We start from the raw sequence: 17,174 nt of genomic DNA on the forward strand, positions 1-17,174 counted from the left end.
GGATGGCACGCCACAATGCCTTGCAAATGGCACCTGTGATGCCGTCCATGCCGGGAGAGCGTCTGCTCTTCAACCTGGCGACGCAAGCATCAACCTCGGAAACCACAAGGGCCGGTGGAGCTTCGGACGTGATGGCAATGTGCGCATTCGACTCCGCAACAGGGAAAAAGTTGCGGAGGAGCACACCCGCACAGTCGCGCCATGTTGCAACCAGCCCACCATCCGTCCGAAGGCATCCAATCTCCGTGCACTTTTTGCGTCCTCGGCAAATCTTGTAGACGTGCCCCCATGGATCATCTCTGTTGTCTCCCACGAAGCGTCGCCAGTTGTCCTCCTTCGTCCTCAGGATGAGCTTCTTGTATTGCGCCGAGGAGATCCTCAACGCAACCACAAGTTGCTCTGCTGCGTCGGACTCGTGCCGACGAGCGTCCTGTAGCCGCCGCCTCAGTCTCCTGACCTCTCGGCGTTTGGAATGTAGCTCGGCAGTCCACCAAACTACTTTCCTCGCGGCTCTGGGCGTGCTGCGTCCCAGCACTCTGTCGCACACACTGTGCACTACAGAGCGCAGTGCAGCCACTTGGTTGTCCAACGGCGATTCGGCGATGTCCTCCGGCAATTCGGATGTCTCCCTTACCACCTCTTCCTCGAACAATCGCCAGCGCGCATTGGAAAGCTTCCAGGACGGCACAGGAGCAATGCTCTCAACTGTGTCGGTCGGATCACGCGTCACCTCAACATGGATCATGTTGTGGTCGCTCGTATCCCATTCCCTCACTTCCCAAACGTATGTGGCCCACATAGTCGCAGCTTGATTGGCGATTGTTACATCGATGTCGCTGTGGGCTCTGCGGTTATCGAATGTAAACACCCGACTGGCCTCGTTGAGCACGCCGGCTCGGTTCTCGGTAATCCACTCAGACAGCAGCTCACCCCGTGCATAGTTAGCTTGCCCCCGAGCATGCTCGGAGAGTTTGCTAAACCACGCTGGGGATACTGCGTTCGCGTCGAGCCCAAAGATGACGGGAGTGCGGCTGGCCAGCAGCAGCACCGCATCTAGGTACCTGAGGTACGGCTCCAAGTCGGTGTTGAATTGGCAGTATACGGAGCATAGGATGATTGAGCCAAATCTTCCTTGCACTCTGACGCATACTCCATGTTCGGTGGTAAGGGGGTCTATTGGCGTGCAGATGGCTTCCGGTTCATCGACGATGATGGCAGCTTTCGGGTTTCCGTCACGAAAGGGGCGGTCCTGGAATACTCGCATTCCCGAAGGAAGGCCAGTAATCCGCCCTGCTCTATCGACGTACGGCTCCTGGACCAGTGCGAACAGATGGCCAGAGTTGCGCATGATGGATCCGAGATCCACCACAGCCGCTCGGCCACGGCCACAATTAGCTTGGATGAAGCTAAACATTTAATGTCTAGCTTGCACCCTCGCCAATACCGCTGCGTAAATCGGGCATGCCGCTGACAACATGGAATGTGCTGCCGGGTAGCCCTTGAAGCGGCAGTTTCGGCAGTCCACCGGGTTGGGGCACCTCGAAACGTTGTGGCCGCCCTGTCCGCACCGGTGGCACACGTTCTCCTTTAGGCGGCACTGGGACACCTTGTGGTCGAAACCCACACACCTGTGGCAGGCGTAGGTCCTGACCAGGGAACGACAGCGGCATCGGAACCACTTGATGTATACGCAGTCGCGTAACACCTCCTGTGCCTTCGCATCGACCTCCAGCGTCACGTTGATCGTGGCGCCGTCGGTGACCGACCAGGGTTTGCTGCCCAGGTGAACCGTCTTTTTGAATTCCGTAGCGGACATGGAATCCTCCAGGTTCTTAGTGAAGAGCTCCTCCATGAACTCTTCAGGCGTGATGGACGTGTCGACGTCATACACCACGACCTGAGGTCTGGTCTCCGGGCTCTTCCTCACTTCCAGTCCTGCTTCCTGGAACTTCGCGCTGTCCACTACCTTCCTGAGCTCGCTGACCGAAGGCGTGCGAATGATCGCTCCTCCGCTCTTCAGCTCACGAACCTCGTGCACTCGGACTCCGAGTTTGGGCACAACGTCCTTTCTCACTCGCTCCACTAGTTGCTTCCCAGTCTCCTCCGGGTTCGTGCTCTTAATAAGAGCCGACCAGGTTTCGCGCGGCCTCGCGATCGGTGGGGCGACAGCGCTCGGTGCCGGCAAGCCTGGGAAGGCTGCCGCATACGCAGCGGTGGGAACAGCGGTGGTGGTGGCAGCGTGGGCAGCGGCAGCGGGCCTCTGTGGAGGCGGCATACGTGCCCTCTCCTCCAGGCGCACCTTGTCCCCAGCCAGAGCCATAACCAGCTCGTCGTACCTATTGGTAGCGACGAAGACTGCCATGGCGGCCTCCGGGGTCATGCCTCCATTGAGGACTGCCTCGCTAACGCTCATCCTAATGGACGATAACTCCGCAGCAACAGCCGAAAATCCAGCCGCAACAATGCCAGTTGCCTGGCATGTGGCAGCGGTGACGGTAGCGGCGGTGGCAGCAGTGGTATTGGCAGCGGTGGTGGCGGCGACAGTGGTAGTGGCAGCAGTGGTGGCGGCGGCGTTGGTGGCGGCGGCGCTGTTGGCGGTGGCAGCAGCGGTGTCAGTGGCAGCGGCAGAGGGTTCTGCAGTGGCTACCACTTCCACAAAGGGGAGCGACGGTGGCGGCGACCTGACGGCTGGGATCGGCAACTCTCCCGTCACCCCAATCCCCAGCCCGATCTTCTTCGCTCCCTTTTTTGCCGCAGTAGACTTCGGCCGACCCCGCCTACGGGCGGGGACACTCGACGACGAGCTCGCTCCAACACTAGCCAGGCTAGCGTCGCTGGCGTCGGCCTCCGTGTCCACCTCCATGCTCTGGCTCCCTCTACCGGTTCTCTCTGACACTAAAGCTTAGCGGAGACACGAACCAAAATGCAACTATCCAAGTTTTCAACCAAGCTTCGATAGAAGCTCGACTTGAAAGCTCCGAAAGCACCAGAGGGAACCCAAGCTTCGAGCCAAAGCCTCGAACGAAAGCTTCGAACGGAAGCTTCGAACTCGAACCTGTTTACGAGCTATACGCACCTGTTGTCGAGCTAAAGCCGCACGTGGCTTTTGCAGAGCCGAATCAACAAATTTTTAATTTGCCAATTCCAACACTAATTGGGCACCAAATTAACGCGTAATTTAATACACAAAAGCGCTGAACACTCGCGACAAATGTAAACAATTTCCACACGGGAAAAAATCACTCTTTAACGATTGAAAACCGACGGTAAAGCGGGGCGCTTAAAAAACACGTCTGCTTCCAGTAGCAGTCAGAGAGCAACTGAGTAGATAGGGACAGTAGGAATCTCGTTAATCCATTCATGCGCGTCACTAATTAGATGACGAGGCATTTGGCTACCTTAAGAGAGTCATAGTTACTCCCGCCGTTGACCCGCGCTTACTTGAATTTCTTCACTTTGACATTCAGAGCACTGGGCAGAAATCACATTGTGTCAACACCCGCTAGGGCCATCACAATGCTTTGTTTTAATTAGACAGTCGGATTCCCCAAGTCCGTGCCAGTTCTGAATTGATTGTTAATTGATAATCGTTATAATTAATAAGAACTAATTGGTTTAACCCAACTAGTATTCTTAAAAATTTTAGCAAGAAAGTTCCACAATTGGCTACGTAACTAAACTATCCGGGGAACAAGTAACTACCATAAATGATAGAAACTCTATTTACCCAGAACGAGCACATAAACCATGTTATTGTTTCCCAATCAAGCCCGACTATCTCAATCTTCAGAGCCAATCCTTATCCCGAAGTTACGGATCTAATTTGCCGACTTCCCTTACCTACATTATTCTATCGACTAGAGACTCTTCACCTTGGAGACCAGCTGCGGATATTGGTACGGCCTGTTGAGAAGTTTGCGTGTCCCCACCATAAATTTTCAAGGTCCGAGGAGAAAATATCGACACAACAGTATATGTCATGCTCTTCTAGCCCATCTACCATATCTCTCTGCGAAAGACTTCCATGGTAGTACGGCTATAAAACAGAAAAGAAAACTCTTCCGATATCTCTCGACGGCTTCTTTATGGTCGTTCCTGTTGCCAGGATGAGCACGAGGCCCATATTTAATAACAAACGGATACTCAACAGGTTACGGAATTGGAACCGTATTCCCTTTCGTTCAAAATTATTCAAGTATTTCAAAAAAATCATTAAAGATTTGACAATATATGCTTACTGATTTTTTACTTGAAAATTTTCGGCTTTCGCCTTGAACTTAGGACCGACTAACTCGTGATCAACCACTGTTCACACGAAACCCTTCTCCACTTCAGTCCTCCAAGGTCTCATTCGATTATTTGCTACTACCACCAAGATCTGTGCCAATGGCAGCTCCATGCAGGCTCACGCCAAACACTTCTACGCATACCATTGTACCTTCCTACTCACTAAAGTTTCAAAATTTATATCACAAGTAATATAAATCATCTACTTTAGCGGTAATGTATAGGTATACAACTTAAGCGCCATCCATTTTAAGGGCTAGTTGCTTCGGCAGGTGAGTTGTTACACACTCCTTAGCGGATTTCGACTTCCATGATCACCGTCCTGCTGTTTTAAGCAACCAACGCCTTTCATGGTTTCTGCATGAGTTGTTAATTTGGGCACCGTAACATTACGTTTGGTTCATCCCACAGCGCCAGTTCTGCTTACCAAAAGTGGCCCACTGGGCACATTATATCATAACCTTAAACTTCATATCAAGAAAGTTAAGGTTCTTACCCATTTAAAGTTTGAGAATAGGTTAAGATCGTTTCGACCCTAAGGCCTCTAATCATTCGCTTTACCAGATAAGATTATTTTATATAACATTAAAATGCACCAGCTATCCTGAGGGAAACTTCGGAAGGAACCAGCTACTAGATGGTTCGATTGGTCTTTCGCCCCTATACTCAATTCTGACAATCGATTTGCACGTCAGAACTGTTTCGGTCTTCCATCAGGGTTTCCCCTGACTTCAACCTGATCAAGTATAGTTCACCATCTTTCGGGTCACAGCATATATGCTCAAGGTACGTTCCAGTTAGAGGCATAAATAATATAAATATTATTATACATAACTATATAGAACGCCCCGGGATTGTGTTAATTATCTATAAATAGTTAAAAAACTAATCCCATTATTAGTCAAGTTAATTACGCTATTAGGTTTATCTCCCAATAACTTGCACATATGTTAGACTCCTTGGTCCGTGTTTCAAGACGGGTCCCGAAGGTATCCTGAATCTTTCGCATTGTTAATCATACAAATGCATATAATAAACACAAAAATCGATGATAATTATGCCATTATATAATTTCGAAAAATTAACGCACTGTATTAATTTTAATTTATCAACACTTTATCAAATTAATGACATTTATTCTATGTTAAAATGCAAGCATAATAATTTGAATAAACTATAAGCCATATTTTATGATAAATTTGGTATATGCTAATAGATTACAATGTCCTTATATGGAAAAAATGCACACTATTATTATAATATTGTTAAAATATTACAACTTTAATGATGAATTTTCCATAACGGATATTCAGGTTCATCGGGCTTAACCTCTAAGCAGTTTCACGTACTGTTTAACTCTCTATTCAGAGTTCTTTTCAACTTTCCCTCACGGTACTTGTTTACTATCGGTCTCATGGTTATATTTAGTTTTAGATGGAGTTTACCACCCACTTAGTGCTGCACTATCAAGCAACACGACTCTTTGGAAACATCATCTAGTAATCATTAACGTTATACGGGCCTGGCACCCTCTATGGGTAAATGGCCTCATTTAAGAAGGACTTAAATCGTTAATTTCTCATACTAGAATATTGACGCTCCATACACTGCATCTCACATTTGCCATATAGACAAAGTGACTTAGTGCTGAACTGATTTCTTTTCGCTCGCCGCTACTAAGAAAATCCTTGTTAGTTTCTTTTCCTCCCCTAATTAATATGCTTAAATTCAGGGGGTAGTCCCATATGAGTTGAGGTTGTATATACATATATTAAAAATTATATATGATACTAACACTATATGTATTATATATAGCACGTTCTCATAATGAAATCATTAAAATGTTCGTATTTTATAACAAACACCACGAAGAATATTAAATATTTATATTTACAACATAATTTCCTTCCAAATCATTAATAAGAGGCAATTCTAGATGAAAAATGTATTAATTTTTTATGCTAGACATTCCTCAGTATTTAATTGATTCAAAAAGGGAAAAAAAATATATTTTTCTTCGTTCTTCTCACACAAATATATACAACAATGAGAGATAATGCGTTTTCATTTAATATCAATATTATGAATATATATATATATCCAATAATATATCAATATGCTTAAAAATTTCGTAAAATTTTCAAACAACTTATTTAGCATAGTCTTACAACCCTCAACCATATGTAGTCCAAGCAGCACTATAAAATTAATTAAAGTACATAACAGCATGGACTGCGATATGCGTTCAAAATGTCGATGTTCATGTGTCCTGCAGTTCACACGATGACGCACAGTTTGCTGCGTTCTTCATCGACCCATGAGCCGAGTGATCCACCGCTTAGAGTGATTAAAATTGGTTTATAAAATTATTTGTCAGATATGTTTTTATTGAAAGAAATTAAAAATACACCATTTTACTGGCATATATCAATTCCTTCAATAAACTTTATTTTTATCCTAAAAGAATGCTGCGAAATGTCTTAGTTTTATATAAACGATATATTACCATATTTATCAATATATATTGTGTAGTTTGGCTTGTTTGATAAATATCAATTTATATAAAAGTATTAACCTGAATTCAGGTACAACATTGTACTTTTTAGGCTGTTGCATTAACCAATGTATGCCCATAGCTATGATGGACAATACATATTCGCAACGCGTGCATATTATGGTACATATGCACACAGATTTTATAAATCAATATATTGTAATATATCATCAATATGTATTTTTATATTAATTGCTACACACATAGAACCATGTCATATGTATAGCCACTACTAAATGAGTATTTTGGCAATATTATTAATATATACATATAATATATACAACTGGATATATTTGTTTTACAATTATGATTTTATAAAAACATTTTATGTTTTGGTAAATTGGCAATATATATTTGTTAACGGTAGAAGCATACAATAATGATCCTTCCGCAGGTTCACCTACGGAAACCTTGTTACGACTTTTACTTCCTCTAAATAATCAAGTTCGGTCAACTTTTGCGAAACAACCGTAACACGCAAGGCGTCACAGTGATCACGTCCGGAGACCTCACTAAATAATTCAATCGGTAGTAGCGACGGGCGGTGTGTACAAAGGGCAGGGACGTAATCAATGCGAGTTAATGACTCACACTTACTGGGAATTCCAAGTTCATGTGAACAGTTTCAGTTCACAATCCCAAGCATGAAAGTGGTTCAGCGGTTTACCCGGACCTCTCGGTCTAGGAAATACACGTTGATACTTTCATTGTAGCGCGCGTGCAGCCCAGGACATCTAAGGGCATCACAGACCTGTTATTGCTCAATCTCATTATTGCTAGACGCAATTTGTCCATTTAAGAAGCTAGTGTCCTTATAATGGGACAAACCAACAGGTACGGCTCCACTTATATAAACACATTCAAACACAATAAACATTTTACTGCCACCATGAATGAAGGCTATATAAGCTTCAACACCATAATCCTGAAGATATCTATTTAATATATTTGAGTCTCGTTCGTTATCGGAATTAACCAGACAAATCACTCCACGAACTAAGAACGGCCATGCACCACCACCCATAGATTCGAGAAAGAGCTATCAATCTGTCTTACACACTTATGTTCGGACCTGGTAAGTTTTCCCGTGTTGAGTCAAATTAAGCCGCAGGCTCCACTCCTGGTGGTGCCCTTCCGTCAATTCCTTTAAGTTTCAGCTTTGCAACCATACTTCCCCCGGAGCCCAAAAGCTTTGGTTTCCCGGGAAGCGACTGAGAGAGCCATAAAAGTAGCTACACCCAATTGCTAGCTGGCATCGTTTATGGTTAGAACTAGGGCGGTATCTGATCGCCTTCGAACCTCTAACTTTCGTTCTTGATTAATGAAAACATCTTTGGCAAATGCTTTCGCTTAAGTTAGTCTTACGACGGTCCAAGAATTTCACCTCTCGCGTCGTAATACTAATGCCCCCAAACTGCTTCTATTAATCATTACCTCTTGATCTGAAAACCAATGAAAGCAGAACAGAGGTCTTATTTCATTATCCCATGCACAGAATATTCAGGCATTTGAAGCCTGCTTTAAGCACTCTAATTTGTTCAAAGTAATTGTACCGGCCCACAATAACACTCGATGAAGAGCACTAATGCAGGTTTTTAAATAGGAGGAATATATAAAAAAATACAAGTACTTAATCATATATAAGAACTCCACCGGTAATACGCTTACATACATAAAGGTATAGTACTAACCACAATTGTAAGTTGTACTACCCGTATGAAGCACAAGTTCAACTACGAACGTTTTAACCGCAACAACTTTAATATACGCTATTGGAGCTGGAATTACCGCGGCTGCTGGCACCAGACTTGCCCTCCAATTGGTCCTTGTTAAAGGATTTAAAGTGTACTCATTCCAATTACAGGGCCTCGGATATGAGTCCTGTATTGTTATTTTTCGTCACTACCTCCCCGAGCTGGGAGTGGGTAATTTACGCGCCTGCTGCCTTCCTTAGATGTGGTAGCCGTTTCTCAGGCTCCCTCTCCGGAATCGAACCCTGATTCCCCGTTACCCGTTGCAACCATGGTAGTCCTAGATACTACCATCAAAAGTTGATAGGGCAGACATTTGAAAGATCTGTCGTCGGTACAAGACCATACGATCTGCATGTTATCTAGAGTTCAACCAATGTAACGATCTTGCGATCGCTTGGTTTTAGCCTAATAAAAGCACACGTCCCATAAGGTCCGTGTTTTAATTGCATGTATTAGCTCTAGAATTACCACAGTTATCCAAGTAACTGTTAACGATCTAAGGAACCATAACTGATATAATGAGCCTTTTGCGGTTTCACTTTTAATTCGTGTGTACTTAGACATGCATGGCTTAATCTTTGAGACAAGCATATAACTACTGGCAGGATCAACCAGAATAATGTTTTTGTTTCGTGCGCATATGCACACATATGTAAATATTTGACAACTCAATATACTTTTGAATAAAAAAAACAGTATAATAATACATAGTTTTTAACAACAGTTTATGAGAATTTGTTAAACGAATGCGGCCATTTTTATATAGCATTCACATTCGCCATTTTTCTCTATATATTTTTCTATATATATTTAATATAAAAAATTTTAGCAATATATAACGAGAGAATTAATATTCTCTCATTTGTTTAATATGTACAACATTCGATTATTAAATATATCCATATAAATATATACATTTTTTCGTTCAAAAATATCTTTTTATTTGCACTTAATATATTATCACACGTGTATTTGCTTAAACCAATATAAATTGTGTTTGAGCTTTGTATTTTGACAACAAATTTAAAATTTATCCAATTTCGTATACGTTATTTGCGATATACATTAAATAAAACCAAACACATGAGTGTTCATGTAGAATGGATTTTGATATATTGGCAATATTTGAATTTGCATATAAATCGCTTTGATTATATGCTGGTACATTGGTGAAATGGTACTCATACAATTATAAATCATATAAGACCATTTCCGGACATTCACGATAATAATTCGAAACCAAAATGATATATACTAAAGAGAATTCACGCTTCAATATATCTTGGCCAGTTTCACTATATTATCTTAAGATCAATTTGTCGTAGCCAAGCATTCAATATTTAAAGAACTTTTTTAACAACAAATATCACTTATTAAACTACTATGAGTATAATGACAACGTATAATAATACCATATACAATACTATACCAAATATTGCACACAATATCGATGGACATCAACTGTCCATCATGTATAGGTTTAGTCTCGTTCGAACACTCGTTGAGTCAAGACGTGATTGCGGACAATCTACGCTTGTCGATTTCGTTTGCGCTCTTTTTTTTTTTTTTTTTTTCGGGCGCTCAATTGCTCATAATTGCGTGAGCATTTAACGCTTTCTGATTGGTCAAGTCCCCGCCCCCCCCCCCCCCCCCCCCTCGCACTTGGAGTGCGTTTTATCTCGCCATCTGCTGTGAACGAAAAAAAGGGAACACCGGAATTCAACTTCGTCGCGGCTGACGCCGGGAAGTGGGGGCAGTGGCCCCTGCTCCCCCCGCTCCAAGCGATTCACCGCCCGAAAACAATATGGACTGGCAAGCCCCAACACGAGTCATAAGGAATCGTAAGGGATCAAGCAAACCGAAGAAGGCCAACATACCGGAAAATGCGCCTGACTCTGACGACTCCAGCTCAGGAATGGAGCCTGGAGAGATTAAAAGGAAGCCTGCCCGCAAGCAGTTTCCCGCTAATCAACTAGATGGGCCCAGCACCAGCTCTGCAGCCAGGGCCGGGCTTGTCAACAACAGATTTGCGGCTCTGTCCAATGATGAGGACCTTGATGACGACAGCATGGACTCCTCCGAGGAGGGCCACCCAGCTCAAAAGCCGAAGCAGGCACCCCAGCCCAGAGCAATTAAGCCCCCGCCAATCTTCATCCCGGATGTGACAAACATCAAAATGTTCGCCAGTGCCATTGCCCAGGTTATTGGAGAGGGCAAGGAGTTCACTTACAGGGCGACCAGGGACAATAACATAAGGGTGATGACAAATGAGAAGGCAAGCTACTCGGCGCTGAAGAAGTTCCTGGATGATTCAGGGAAAAGGTACCAAACATTCCAGCCCAGAGATGAGAGGCCATATCGTGTCGTCATCAAGGGACTACACTACTCCACAGACCTCGAAGATATTAAGGCAGCTCTGCACAGCCAAGGCCATGTCGCCAGGGATGTCCATAACCTGGTCAACAAGGCGAAAAAACAGCGGTACAGCATTTTTTTTGCAAACCTTGAGCCGGCAAGCAACAACAAAGAGGCCTACAACATCAAAAGGATTTGCCACTCAGTTGTCACCGTTGAGCCCCCTCTGAAATTCGATGATGTAGTACAGTGCTACCGTTGCCAAGGTTTTGGGCACACCCAACGATATTGCCGCTTAGCGGAGCGATGTGTAAAATGCGGAGGTGACCATGCGTCCAACACATGCGACAAGGGCAAAAACGACCCGGCTCTCTGCCTGCACTGTAGAGGTGATCATGTGGCCTCCTACAAGGGATGCCCAGCTTATAAAAAGGCTAAGAACCTGGCAGCACCAAGGTCAACCAGGACACAGTACCAGGCTAACAGGGTGGCAACGGCCAATCCATCGCCAATTGTCAGCCCCAACTTCAGCTACGCCAATGCCGCCAGAGGCTGCAACAATAGCGAGAATAATCAGGTACCCCAGTCGGTCCCAGGGCCTGAAAATCACCTAGAAGCAGTAGTTGCCCGTATGGAGTCAATGATGGAGCGGATGCTCGACAAAATGTTTAGCCAAATGACAAACATGTTGGCTACAGTCATGTCGAAGCTATGCAAATAGACTTGAAAGTTACCATATGGAATGCGAACGGCCTGTGCAATAGCAGGCCAGAGGTCGAGCACTACTGCAAGACCAATCAAATCGAGATATTGCTCATCTCCGAGACGCACTTCTCGTCAAGGTCGTATTTCTCCATAAGAGGATATGACCTCATCTACGCTAACCATCCTAACGGAAGAGCCCGAGGCGGAGCGGCCATCCTGGTCAGAAGCAACCTGGAATACACAGAGCTACCACCTATCCAGGAGGATTGGGTGCAATGTGCATCTATCAGAGTCAACACCGCGCTAGGAGAGCTTACGATCGCTGCTGCCTATTGTCCACCAAGGCACAATGCGAGAGATGAGGAGTTTGCCCAACTGATAAGCCAACTTGGTAGAAGGTTTATCATCGGCGGTGATTTCAACGCGAAGCACTTCTGGTGGGGCTCCAGAGCCAACAACCCCAAGGGACGAGCGCTATACAGACAGATCCAGTCTAATAACCTAAACTGCCACTCTACTGGTGCGCCAACTTACTGGCCCACAGATGCGCTGAAGGTTCCAGACGTTCTGGACTTTGCAATTTCCCGTGGCGTGGACCCAGGGATAATACAAACTGTGGCAGACGAGGACCTCTTTTCTGACCACAGCGCGGTTATGCTGCTCATAAACGCCCCAGTAGTGATGAATTCAGCGCACAGAAGGCTTATTTATAAAAATACCGATACTGCTAAGTACAAAAGCTGGCTGATCAGAAACACCAACCTAATTCCAAACTTAGACAGTGGCCAGGATGTTGAAGCTGCCATTGACGCGCTTACCAAAAACATTCACGACGCAGCGGCATATGCGGCCCCGAGAATGAGTCAGCGCCAGCGACCTAGGATCCTGGATAGGGAAATCCACCTGTGGAGCCCCCAGATCGCCGAACTATTACACGAAAAACGCAGACTAAGGCGAGTCTGGTTCCTAACAAGGAACCCACGTGACAAGGCATCCTTGAACAGAGCCGCCAAGGCGCTAAAGGAATTGCTCATCAGTCTGAGGAGGGAGGCCTTCGACAAGTATCTGGAGGAGCTTGAACCCAATGACCCACAACACAATTTGTGGCGAGTCACCAAAAATATCAAACGGCCAACAAAAAGAGCAGCCCCAGTTAAAAACATGGACGGCAGCTGGTGCAGGTCGGAGGCGGACAGGGCCAACGCGTTTGCACAACATCTGGAGAGCGTCTTCACTCCTCGTATTAGATGCACACCCGATGAAATATCAGAGACGGAGCAGGAACCAAGTTGTACTCAACAAGGCAGCAATCAAATACCCCCGGTACTGGAGGAGGAGACGACGGAATGTATTTTGGCGCTGAGGAACAATAAAGCGCCAGGCGATGATGGTATCAATGCAATTGCACTGAAGCTACTACCCCCAGTCTGCATCGAACTTATTACTAAGCTCTTCAATAGATGCCTACAGATTGGGCACTTTCCAGCGCAATGGAAACGAGCCCAGGTAGTAATGATACCAAAGCCTGGAAAACCTGAGGCCAATCTTGCCTCTTATCGTCCGATCAGTCTGCTGGCGACGCTCTCCAAAATACTCGAAAGAGTATTCTTGCGTAGAGTGTTGCCAGTATTGGACGAGGCTGGTTTGATCCCCGATCACCAGTTTGGCTTCAGGCGTGGTCATGGAACCCCGGAGCAATGCCACAGAGTCGTCCAACGAATCCTGGACGCGTTTGAGTCCAAGAAATACTGCTGTGCTGTAATGCTTGACGTTAAACAGGCATTTGACCGAGTCTGGCACACCGGGCTACTCTTCAAAATCAGGAGGAATCTACCGACGGCCTACTACGCGTTCCTTGCCTCATACTTAGCTGACAGGCAATTCCTAGTGAAATGCGGAAATGCGAGCTCAACACTGAAGAGCATCAGAGCTGGCGTCCCTCAAGGCAGTGTGCTCGGCCCACTGCTTTACAACTTATACACTGCAGACCTGCCAGTGATTGAGAGCCCCGAGCTACTTGTCGCCACCTACGCCGACGACACAGCATTCGTAGCCACTGCTGATACTCCGGAGGAGGCCTCTCAAATAATGCAATCTGAGCTGGATATAGTCAACGACTGGCAGAGGAGGTGGAACATCGCGGTCAACAACGAGAAGTCCACAGCCACCACATTCGCGTTAAGGCCGGGTAACTGTCCAGCTGTATACCTGGAAGGGGTCATAATCCCGGACGAAAAAACGCCGAAATACCTTGGCATGACACTTGACAGGAGGCTAACCTGGAGGGCTCACCTGATAAAGAAAAGAAAGCAGGCGGATGACAAGCTGAAGAAACACTACTGGCTAATTGGCCGCAAAAGCAAACTCAACACTCGGTCGAAGCTGCTCGTCTACAAGGCGATCATTAAACCAATATGGGCCTACGGCATTCAACTGTGGGGAACTGCCAGACGAAGAAACAGGCGGATTATACAAACTTTTCAAAATAAAGCCCTGCGCATAGTCAGTAATGCGCATATGTACCACGACAACGAAACAATCCACAGCGTCCTCAAGATACCGTGGGTTACGGAAGTGATCGCCGAGAGTAGCACCAGGTACCTCACACGTCTGCACCAACACGACAACAACCTAGCTATTGGCCTTCTGGACAACAGCACAACCACCAGAAGACTTCAAAGAGACCACCCGCTGGACCTCCCCTGGAACTTAGCAGCTTGACATACTGAAATTATACATAAAATATTGTAAGATAACCTGAAAAAAGATTGCCAAGTACCCAAAGAGGAAATTTAATAATTGTCTGCGAAAGACAGATCTTAAATAAAGTTGAAACACAGTTGAAAAAAAAAAAAAATGTATAGGTTTTTTGCCACGGCTTCCGCAAATCGGGTGTTTTTAACTGCGAGTGCCTCTTAACAATCATTTGTTCTCGTATTTTAATACAAGAAACGCATTTACACTTCAATATTATTCATATATATTAATAAACATATATATATCCAACCATATAATATAACAGACATTGCCAGCAAAGTATATTCCCCATATCATATGAAAATAAAAAATTTTTATTTTTCTTCATATGACATATACCAAGCACGACACCACTCCATGTATAGGTTTTTTGCCACGGCTTCCGAAAATCGGGTGTTTTTAACTGCGAGTGCCTCTTAACAATCATTTGTTCTCGTATTTTAATACAAGAAACGCATTTACACTTCAATATTATTCATATATATTAATAAACATATATATATCCAACCATATAATATAACAGACATTGCCAGCAAAGTATATTCCCCATATCATATGAAAATAAAAAATTTTTATTTTTCTTCATATGACATATACCAAGCACGACACCACTCCATGTATAGGTTTTTTGCCACGGCTTCCGAAAATCGGGTGTTTTTAACTGCGAGTGCCTCTTAATATCATTTATATCCGTAGTATTTTAACACAAATGTACATAAAGATTTCATTATTATTCATATACAATATAAACATACAATAGAACAGACATTCTGATATGATATTTCATTTAACATCATATGTATATGAGATAAATTTAAATGTTGTATATCATAATCATATCATCCTCAAGTTATAAGGTTTTTTTTTACGGGCAACATTCCCATATCCATACAAGCCTGATGGTATTTTATAATAACCAATATAATACGAAATATCATATGAAATATCATATCATATCTTTGCTTCATACTCATATCATGCTGAAGCTATATGGGAAAAATTCCCATATCCATATAAGCCATAATTTTGTTATTTTATAATAACCACTTTAAACTTGTATCAATGTATGATTGCCCAATATCATACGAAATATCATATGAAATAATCATATCATATCTTTGCTTCATACTCATTTCATGCTGAAGCTATATGGGAAACATTCCCATATCCATATAAGCCATAATTTTGTTATTTTATAATAACCACTTTAAACTTGTATCTTGTATCAATGTATGATTGCCCAATATCATACGAAATATCATATGAAATAATCATTTCATATCTTTGCTTCATACTCATATCATGCTGAAGCTATATGGGAAAAATTCCCATATCCATATAAGCCATAATTTTGTTATTTTATAATAACCACTTTAAACTTGTATCTTGTATCAATGTATGATTGCCCAATATCATACGAAATATCATATGAAATAATCATTTCATATCTTTGCTTCATACTCATATCATGCTGAAGCTATATGGGAAAAATTCCCATATCCATATAAGCCATAATTTTGTTATTTTATAATAACCACTTTAAACTTGTATCTTGTATCAATGTATGATTGCCCAATATCATACGAAATATCATATGAAATAATCATTTCATATCTTTGCTTCATACTCATATCATGCTGAAGCTATATGGGAAAAATTCCCATATCCATATAACCCATATAAGCCATAATTTTGTTATTTTATAATAACCACTTTAAACTTGTATCTTGTATCAATGTATGATTGCCCAATATCATACGAAATATCATATGAAATAATCATTTCATATCTTTGCTTCATACTCATATCATGCTGAAGCTATATGGGAAAAATTCCCATATCCATATAAGCCATAATTTTGTTATTTTATAATAACCACTTTAAACTTGTATCTTGTATCAATGTATGATTGATTGCCCAATATCATACGAAATATCATATGAAATAATCATTTCATATCTTTGCTTCATACTCATATCATGCTGAAGCTATATGGGAAAAATTCCCATATCCATATAAGCCATAATTTTGTTATTTTATAATAACCACTTTAAACTTGTATCTTGTATCAATGTATGATTGCCCAATATCATACGAAATATCATATGAAATAATCATTTCATATCTTTGCTTCATACTCATATCATGCTGAAGCTATATGGGAAAAATTCCCATATCCATATAAGCCATAATTTTGTTATTTTATAATAACCACTTTAAACTTGTATCTTGTATCAATGTATGATTGCCCAATATCATACGAAATATCATATGAAATAATCATTTCATATCTTTGCTTCATACTCATATCATGCTGAAGCTATATGGGAAAAATTCCCATATCCATATAAGCCATAATTTTGTTATTTTATAATAACCACTTTAAACTTGTATCTTGTATCAAGGTATGATTGCCCAATATCATACGAAATATCATATGAAATAATCATTTCATATCTTTGCTTCATACTCATATCATGCTGAAGCTATATGGGAAAAATTCCCATATCCATATAAGCCATAATTTTGTTATTTTATAATAACCACTTTAAACTTGTATCTTGTATCAATGTATGATTGCCCAATATCATACGAAATATTATATGAAATAATCATATCATATCTTTGCTTCATACTCATTACATGCTGAAGCTATATGGGAAACATTCCCATATCCATATAAGCCATAATTTTGTTATTTTATAATAACCACTTTAAACTTGTATCTTGTATCAATGTATGATTGCCCAATATCATACGAA

General features: G+C 42.7%; 2 non-coding genes and 1 pseudogene across 2 annotated transcripts; all 3 read right to left on the reverse strand.

Moving 5' to 3' along the window:
* Nucleotides 1-3,259: 3,259 nt before the first annotated feature.
* On the reverse strand, nucleotides 3,260-6,046 carry LOC121405190 (annotated as a pseudogene).
* A 408-nt stretch (nucleotides 6,047-6,454) lies between these two features.
* On the reverse strand, nucleotides 6,455-6,633 carry LOC121405192. The gene has a single exon (XR_005968403.1). It is a non-coding gene; the product is annotated as a 5.8S ribosomal RNA (ribosomal RNA).
* A 585-nt stretch (nucleotides 6,634-7,218) lies between these two features.
* Nucleotides 7,219-9,213, reverse strand: LOC121405184. The gene has a single exon (XR_005968396.1). It is a non-coding gene; the product is annotated as a small subunit ribosomal RNA (ribosomal RNA).
* Between the last annotated feature and the right edge of the window lie 7,961 nt (nucleotides 9,214-17,174).

This window comes from Drosophila obscura, unplaced genomic scaffold, assembly GCF_018151105.1.
Source record: "Drosophila obscura isolate BZ-5 IFL unplaced genomic scaffold, ASM1815110v1 contig_75, whole genome shotgun sequence".
NCBI lineage: Eukaryota > Metazoa > Arthropoda > Insecta > Diptera > Drosophilidae > Drosophila > Drosophila obscura.